The sequence below is a fragment of the Zingiber officinale genome, chromosome 3B (genome assembly GCF_018446385.1).
Source record: "Zingiber officinale cultivar Zhangliang chromosome 3B, Zo_v1.1, whole genome shotgun sequence".
Lineage (NCBI taxonomy): Eukaryota > Viridiplantae > Streptophyta > Magnoliopsida > Zingiberales > Zingiberaceae > Zingiber > Zingiber officinale.
In genome coordinates, this window is record NC_055991.1 from 31,073,766 (window position 1) to 31,083,273 (window position 9,508).

The window sequence follows — 9,508 nt, forward strand, 5'->3', positions numbered from 1 at the left end:
TTGATAAATATAGATTCGCTATTTGAGTGTAATTATGTGTTTGAATGATTTTAAACTCATTTACTGAATATCTGCAATACGATTCATAACATGAGAAAACTTGTGATTGGATCGCAACTAGTGAGAGTCTCTATATGTGTAATTATAAAAGTATTGAAACATTCCCTAGTCAATAAATTGATGTATTCAGATATCATCAATTTTGTGAGACTAGTACGAGTTATACTCCTTGGTCTAACCAAGCAGCTATTACTGACTAACTAGAGACATTGAGATGTCGAGAGTTAAACGTGGATGCTACTTATGGTAACTAATTCATTTAAGTGACCTACTGTAAGGTTTCATATGGTTCTCTACATATATGGATATGTCTGTGAAATACTTACTGCAGCTCGAGTGTAAGTTCCCTCTTGACTTGAGGTATTCCTTGGTCATGGAGGCTTATATTTTGACATCTTAAGCAAAACATCTCCTTGAAGATGTGAACCCAGGATGATTAGGTATAAGTCGAAGTGGCCTATAGTGTTTAAATAGGCTACAAAGGATTCACCACTCCTTGCGAGGAGACGTATACCCTATGACCACTTATTAGGATTATTACTCAAAGTCTTTACAAAATATCACATGTTAAGAGTATGAGACTTTTAGATATATGTAGGGGTAATTTGAATCCACAAGATGAGGAAGTATTACTTAGGCTAGGTGTGACATAGTCAGTCTAGTGGGGACAGACACATAAACCATGTCTTGAACCAAGTGAGTATAAAATGAGTGAAATGGATAAGTCATGACTCACTATAACTACTGAAGGGTTCAAAACTAGTTCTGGAATCAACTATAATTTTTAGTTAATTGGGGATCATGATATATTATTAGGTTTCACTTATGATCGATCCATAATTAAATAATTAATTATAAATGACCAAGATAAACCGGGAGCATTTTCTTACAGGAGAATGACTTTTTGGAAAATGGTGGTATGGGCGTCCGGAATTGGTTCGAGTGCTCAGAGTTGGTCCGGGCGCCCGGAACTGGTCCGAGCGCCCGAAAAGGCAAAGACTTATCGCATCACAACGTGGAGTGCGCTGGTTGACCGAATCTACGTCATGATCCGGGCGCTCGGAAGGGATCCGGGTGTCCAGAAGGGATCCTGGCGCCCGGAGCATCCTATATAAGGAGGTCTCATCCTGGAGCAAAAGATAACAACGTCTTCCAACGACTGCTCTAATGCGCTGTGCTTCTGCGACTCTGAGAAGCTTCTCTGACAACCCGCGGCTCAAGTTTTTTTTGTATTGTTATCGGTATTTTCTCTCTAAAGTTCTTGTACTTACATTTGTAATATGATTTTGTGAACTATTAGTGATTGCCCAACGAAAGCACTCGACGAGTGCGGGCCTTAGAGTAGGAGTCGACGAAGGCTCCGAATAAACTAAAACCAGTTCGTGTTAGCATTGCTTTGCTCTTATTTTTTCGCTACTTACTCTAACTTGCTACGAATTTTCGATCTCTATTCACCCCCCCCCCCAGCGACTTTCACGATCCAACAGGAAAAAGAGAGGGGAGAGGGAGAGGAGAAGAGAAATTAGGTTAAGGTTTTCTAAAATCTTACAAGCCAATTAATGATCTCATGTGTCTAATTTTATCTCAACCATATTAATATATAACCCTCATTAATGAGTTGGATTAGAAAGCTCAAATCCAACCCATTATTCCTTAACAAAAAATTAGCTCATGCATTAACCCCTTGGTTTGGTTCACAACTAAACCAAGTTGGTTCATGATTAATTCATGATTAAACTAAATATGGTCCAACTCTTCCATAAGAGATATGGCTCATCCGTGCTTTCATTGCAATAAATATTTTCATATTTGTCTTATATACAGTCCAACCAAACATTTATCTCTTGATCTAAGAATCCTATTCTTTAATTTATTTTACGTTTTTTAGAAACTCGTTAGTGCATGTGACCCAATAGGTTCCCAATTTATCTTGGCCATATATAATTAACTACTTAATTATAGAACGATCATGAGTGACACCTAATAGTACATCATGATCCCCAATTAGTAAGAAAATTATAGTTGATTTTAGAATTAATTCTAAACTCTTCACCAGCTATAGTGAGTCGTACCTCATTCCTTTCACTCGTCTTATACCCACTTGGTTCAACACATGGTCTATATGTCTTGTCCCCACTAAGTTGACTACGTCACACCTGGCCCAAGTAATACTTCCTCATTCCATGGATTCAAATTACTCACACATGTGTACAAGAGTCTCGCATTCTCAACATATGATACTTTTGTTGTGCCCAAAGGATGTCCATATATCTCCATAATGACATGATATTGTCCACTTTGGGCCTAGGCCCTCATGACTTTGCTCTTGGCCTCTACCCAAAAGGCATCATTCCAATGGAGATATCATGCATCCTTTTAATCCCATGATCTTTACCAAATCTTTCCAATATGGGACTTTGATTGAAACCCAACAATCCTCCTTTCAAACGAAGGACCATAATTACTCTCATGGTCTGGGCCTCCCCGCGAACATCTGGTCACCCTGACCTACTCCTGGCCTCCTCGCAAGCATCCGCACTAGTCACCTTGACCTACTTCGGGCCTCCCCGTAGCATCTGGTCATCTTGACCTACTTCGGGTCTCCCTACGAGCATTCGGTCACCCTGACCTACTTACCTCCCCGCGAGCATCTGGTCACCCTGACCTGCTCCAGGCCTCCCCGCAAGCATACAGTCATCTTGACCTGCTTCGGGCCTCCCCACGAGTATTCGGTCACCATGACCTGCTCTAGGCCTCCCCACAAGCATCCATACTTGGTCACCTTGACCTACTCCAGGCCTCCCCACGAGTATCTGGTCATCTTGACCTGGTTCGGACCTCCTTGCGAGCATCTGGTCACCCTGACCTGCTCCAGGTTGTTGGGGTTGCAAGGTTGCAAACATAGTCCCACAATGAAAACACATGGGAAAGATCATAAGTTTATAAGAGAAAAGATATTTCCATTGGCATGAGGCCTTTTGGGGAGAGTTCAAGAGCAAAACCATGAGGGCTTAGGCCCAAAGTGGACAATATCATACTATTATGGAGATATCTAAATTCTTTTCAATCCTACAATTGGTATTAGAGATCAGACTGCCAGAAGATTTAACCGCCAACTGTGCACGAGAGTTATGGTCTGATTGAGCCATGTGGACACAATATTGACCTCGAACAAAGAAAGTGGGGGCTCCTATGTTCGGATCAAGAGGACTAGACACCAGGCAGGAAGTCCTAGTTGCGACTAAGCAAGGAAGTCCTAGTAGGTCGAGTGGACCGAGGGGCAGGAAGACCTGGTGGGTCGAGGGGCAGGAAGACCTGGTGGATAAACTTCTGGGCTATGGTGAGTCACAAGGAACTCATTAAAGTAACCATGCCTTCGAGGTTTTCCAAATAGTCCTACCCATTGAACTTAATACTAAACCTTGGGCTAACTAGTTAGGATCCATTTAAGCGTAGCTTCGGTCAGTTCCACTTGGCCAAATGCACCAGGTCAAAGCCATATCTTCCTAGACATGCGATGCCCAAGCTTCCCTAACGTACTATCATCCAAAAATTTCACCAGTACTATGGGTCAAGTTAAACCTAACCCGTTTTAATCTAACCTTAATTACCCTGCCGGGTAATCTACTCTTGTTTTACCCATTTCGGGTAGTTCAGTTGGGAGTGCCAGCTATTCTGGATCCTCCATCTATATTTTATTTAATTTGAATTATTGATTTTGAATTTTGAATTTTGAATTTATAATTTAATTTCAAATTTTTAATTTGATTTTGAATTTTTAATTTTTAATTTGATTTCGAATTTTGAATTTTGAATTTATAATTTAATTTCGAATTTTTAATTTGATTTTTAATTTTTAATTTTTAATTTTTAATTTATAATTTGATTTTGAATTTTGAATTTTGAATTTATAATTTAATTTCGAATTTTTAATTTGATTTCGAATTTTTAATTTATAATTTAATTTCAAATTTTTAATTTGATTTTTAATTTTTAATTTTGTTTTATTAAGATCATTTTTCTTTTAACTCCCCCTGGATCATAGCCTGGATATGGTCTATCGAGGTTGTGTATTTGATCCTTCGGGACCCAGTATTGACCAAGTCCAACTTGATTGACCAATTTGGACTTGGGGACCCATGCTTGAATTATGTTTTTATTATTTCTATTAACTAGAGACAGATATGATTTATATTTTGTTTTGGTCTTAAATCCAAGTCCGGCTTTGTTGTAAACGGCTCGCTGTTTTCCAAGAATCAGATCCAGATTCTTGGAACCCATGGTAAACTGTTCCAACGTGTCCTTGAGTTCTTTAATTTGAGTTTTCAAATTGGAATTTTCTTCCTCAAGTTGTTGGACTTGAGTTGAACTTCCAATTTGAGTTGGCTCAGTTAAAGAACTCGAGTCAGTCGCTTCCTTAAGGGTTGTTATCTCCTTTTGGAGCGACTTAACTCGGACGTTGGATTTAGCCAACTTTTTTAGCAAGTAAGGGACTATATTTTTTAAATCGTCTAATTGAGTTTCGACGAGTAAGGCACTTACAGTGGGGTTAGGTCTTTCGGAAACGAATGCGGATTCGTGGCTTCGCTCGGACTCTGTTTCTGACTCGCTCTCCGTTTTGGATTCGAACTCAGACTCGGTGTCGATAATGTTCGCTAGTACTGGTAGAGCGAGAAGGCTCGCTTGCTCTTCTTCATCCGATTTGGATTTGTTTGATGACTCGGATCAGGTTGCCTTCAATGCTTTCTTTCTTCTCTTCTTGTTTGGATAATCTGGCTTGTAGTGCCCCTTCTGATTACAGCCGTAGCACGTGACTCCAGTCTTGTCCTTCGTCTTCGTTTGAGTCACCTTTTTTAGCTTGCATATCTTCCGTACAAGCTTTACCAGTTCGGAAAATAGCCTCATCATCATCTTCGTCCTCTGTCTCTGATTCGTCTTTGGACTCGATTTTGGATTTGTGCCTTGACGTTGGTTCGCGCGTCCTGCTAGTACATGCAACCAAAGCGACACCTTTCTCGATCGAGCGTGCATTAGTCTGCTCATGCAATTCTAATTCAGAAAACAATTCATCTAGTTTTATTGAAGATAAATCTTTGGAAACTTTGTAGGCATCAATCATGGATGCTCACAAAGTGTTCCTCGGAAAAGCGCTTAGCACGTACCTTATTACGTCGTGATTTTCCACCTTTTGGCCGATCGCATGAAGCCCGTTGAGTAAGTCCCGGATGCGTGCGTGAAACTGGTTCGCCGTCTCACCTTCCTGCATTTTAATATTATACAATTTATTTAAAATTAAATCACGCTTACTTACTTTATTGTCTGACGTGTCCTCGTGCAGCTCGATTAGTTTGTTCCACAGCTCCTTCGCACTTGAAAATGGTCCGACTCTATTCAGTTCTTCTTTTGTCAACCAGCATTGTAGTATATAGGTTGCTTTAGCATCAGCTTCGACCTTTCTTTCTTATGTTGGTATCCCAGTTAGTGCATGAAACGAGTTCTCCAACGCCGTCAAGTGGTAGCTCAAGACCGGTCTGGATGATGATCCACATTTCGACTTGTGTCTTGAGATGATAGATCATCCGGTTCTTCCAATAGGTAAAGTCTTCGCCGGAGAAGAGCGAGGGGCGAGAAGTGCTAAACCCTTCTTGGAGGGTCATTTGTAATATGTAACAACAAAAACGTAAAGAATGTTCCAAGACTAGGTCTTGGATTAGCAGTGCGGGAGAAATAAGGAAAAACGAGCTCGAGTGGTATTGTACCAATTTCGAGCAAAACCGATTCGATAAAACAATTAGAATGTAGCTAGCAAGCTAATTCTAATTTGACTCTGAAAATCTGAAAATACCACGAAAAAGATGCGTGATTGGTGGTTGCACCAGATCAACGCGACCCCACTCTGATACCAATTGTTGGATTGAGACGTGCTAGAGGGGGGGGGTGAATAGCGCTCGCGGCTATTTCGTTCAATTATCGGAATCGTAAAAAGCGTAAGAGTTAAAGCAGCGGAATAAAGACAAAGAACAATCACACAGAAACACGCAAGAGATTTTTACTTCGTTCGGAGCCTAGATTGACTCCTACTCGAAGGCCCGCGATCCTTGATCGCTTTGCGTGGGCAACAACAATAAGCTCGATAAAAGGATTACAAGATGAAGTACAAGTAAATGCAAAAACTAATTATACCGATGACAAGAATAGAATCTCGGGGCTTCGGGTCGTCGTAGACTTGTAGCAGCACTTTCGGGCGTCTTTCTGAGAGGCACGTTGGAGACAGAAGACTTGGAATTCGATGATTTCAAGGTGCTACTCGAAACCCCCTTATAAAGGGTGTTCAAGGCGCCTTGAAGGCCTCCGAAGGCGCCTCCATGCTACCGAGTCTCCCGCGTGGATCAAGCTTGAACTGGTCGAAGTTCATCTGCTTAAGGCGCCTTATACCCCATTCAAGGTGCCTTCCAAGGCGCCTTATGTCTCCTTCAAGGCGCCTCCCAAGGTGCTTCGCAGCCAGCTCCAGCTTTGCACCCGAGGCGCCTCCAAGCTCCATGGAGGCGCCTCGGACACTGTTCATCCGAGGGAAGACTTTATTATTTTGTACCTGCAAGACATGTTAGTCCCAAACAATATCCTGCAACACAAAGTTAGCACATAAAGTCATAAATAAGGTAACAACATATTATCGATAGTCATCAGACTATCCGGGTCTGACTTTGAATTTTCGTCCGGAAACCCTAGGTCGACCCGACGCCTACTGTTCCCTCTACGGGGAACGCGTCCTCACCTACTCCACTCAGGAGATTTACCTATTGCTAGTTCGATCCTCCAGATCAACTGGACTTTTGCTTAGCACTCGACGCTTCCGGACTTTTTGCTGGACATCCGCTTCCCGGCTAGTCCATTCTTTCACCTGGTTCGCGACACAAGGACTTTCCACCTAGGGTTACCACCCCCTAGGACTTTTGCCTGAAGCCATCGACCTGCCAAGACTTTACGCATAGGGTTACCACCCCCTATGACCTAGGGTTACCGCCCCCTAGGGTTTTTCCTTTGCCTAACCGCAGCTAGGACTTTTCTCCACCTAGGGTTACCGCCCCCTACGACCTAGGGTTACCACCCCCTAGGGTTTTCACCTGCCTAACCACAGTTAGGACTTTCTTGAAACACTCATTCAACATGTTAGATAACAACAAGACTTAACTTTGAACCCTTTGCCATTATCAAAACTTGGGTTCAATCGTCGGATGCTTCCCGCACCAACAGAAAGATCATGGGTTTATAAGAAAAAAGATATCTCCATTGGCATGAGGCCTTTTGGGAAGGGTCCAAGAGCAAAACCATGGGAGCTTAGGCCCAAAGTAGACAATATCATACCATTGTGGGGATATCTAAATTCTTTTCGATCCTACACAGGTCTCCCTCGCAAGCATCCAGTCATCTTGACCTGCTCCAGGCCTCACCGCGAGTATTCGGTCACCCTGATCTGTTTCGGGGCCTTTCCCACAAGCATCCGGTCATCCTGACCTACTCTGGGCCCACCCTCAACTTTGTTCAAGGCCACCCCATATTACATCGGATATGGACCATAGCTCTGATACCTTTTGTTGTGCCCAAAGGATGTTCACATATCTCCACAAATGTCATGATATTTTCTACTTTGAGCCTACACCGTCATGACTTTGCTCTTGAGCTCTACCCAACAGGTCTCATTCCAATGGAGATATCATGCATCCTTTTAACCCCATGATCTTTACCAAATATTTCTAATATGAGACTTTGATTGAACCCCAATAGCTTTGGCTAAAGACTTTGAGTAATAATCCTAACGAGTGGTCATAGAGTATATGTCTCCTTGCAAGGAGCAATGAATCCTCTGTGAGTTATCCAAACACCTTTGGGCACTTCAACTTATACCCAATCATCACGGGTCCACACCTCAATGAGATGTTTGCTTAAGATGTTAAAGTATAAGTCTCCATTACCAAGATAACTTGTATACTTCAACTCGAAGGAAACTTGCACTCGTGCTGTAGTAAGAACTTCACAGACATATCTATATATATATAGAGAGAACTTTATGAAATCTTACAGCGAGTCACTCTAATGAACTAGTTTTTATAACCAGCATCTACGTTTAACTCTCGACATACCAATGTCTCCAGCCAGTGAGAAAACAGCTGCTTGGTCGAACCAAGGAGTATAACCCATGCTAGTTTTACAGAATTGATGGTGTCTGAATACATTAATTCAACGACTAGGGAAATTTTAATATATTCATAATTGCACATGTAGAGATAATCACTAGTTGTGATCCAATCACAAATTCTCTCATGCTATGAATTATATTACGGGCATTCAGTAAATGAGTTTAAGACAATCAAACATATAATATGCACTCAAATAGTGAATATATACTTATCAAATAAATAGAAAAACTCCTAAGGTGATTGTCTTAAGACATCCCTCAAATTCTAATATTAAGGACAATGAGAGATCAACCAAATACAAAGAAAAGTCTAAGGTTGAGAAGAAGAAGAAGGTCAAATGGGTAAATCAATTGTCACTCGAGGTGCATCATAGTGGTCTAGCTATTGTAAATGAGTCACCTAGGAAGGTGGCTAGGGTTAAGAGCTCTAGAGGGAGCTCAAAACGTTAAATTGGAACTCATAGTCAATGGATCTCAAATGGGCCTTACCTGGGATTCTAGATGGGTCATCAAATATACCAAAATAGTTTAAAGATGAACTTGAGTCTCTAATCGAATTGGTAGATACAATTGAGTTGAATTTCATGCATGAAAATATGAAATGATATTCATATTGCATGAAAATTGGTGTTAGATGTATAGATGTCATATAAACTAATGCTAAGGATGCATTATGATTTAGTATGGGTAGATACATCAAGAGAAAGCTAAAACTAAGACTTTAGGTCAAGGTTCAATTGAACAATTTAGATAGTTTTGAGTTTTGTGTCAATATTGGGATCTGTAATAAATATATTTTTAAATAGTTTTTCAAGTAGACAATGGTAAAATAGACCTCTGTACAAAATTTAAAATTTTTTAGAGGTCTATAGAAGTTTTGGTGAATTTTTGAAATTGGGTTTAAAATATAATTTGGGCTTAAATAGAGTACCAGTCAATTGCATCAGTTACCAATCAACTGGTAACACTCTTCATCGAACACAAAACGGTTCCGTGAGTTTGTTTTGATGAGGCCAGTAGACTGGGAACTATGAAAGTCGACTAATATAGTCTGAAACTAAGCAGTAGGAAATGACCAAAAGGATGATATAAATGTATGTAATCTTATGAGGGATTAATACATAATAATTGTAGTCATTAGAGGTTAAAAAATCCAATAATTGGGATATTGTTGGAGTTTTTTTTTTGTTGTATGGAAAAGGGAGAGAAGTTTTGGTTTAAGTGGGAAACCTAAATACTTTTGCGGGAAAA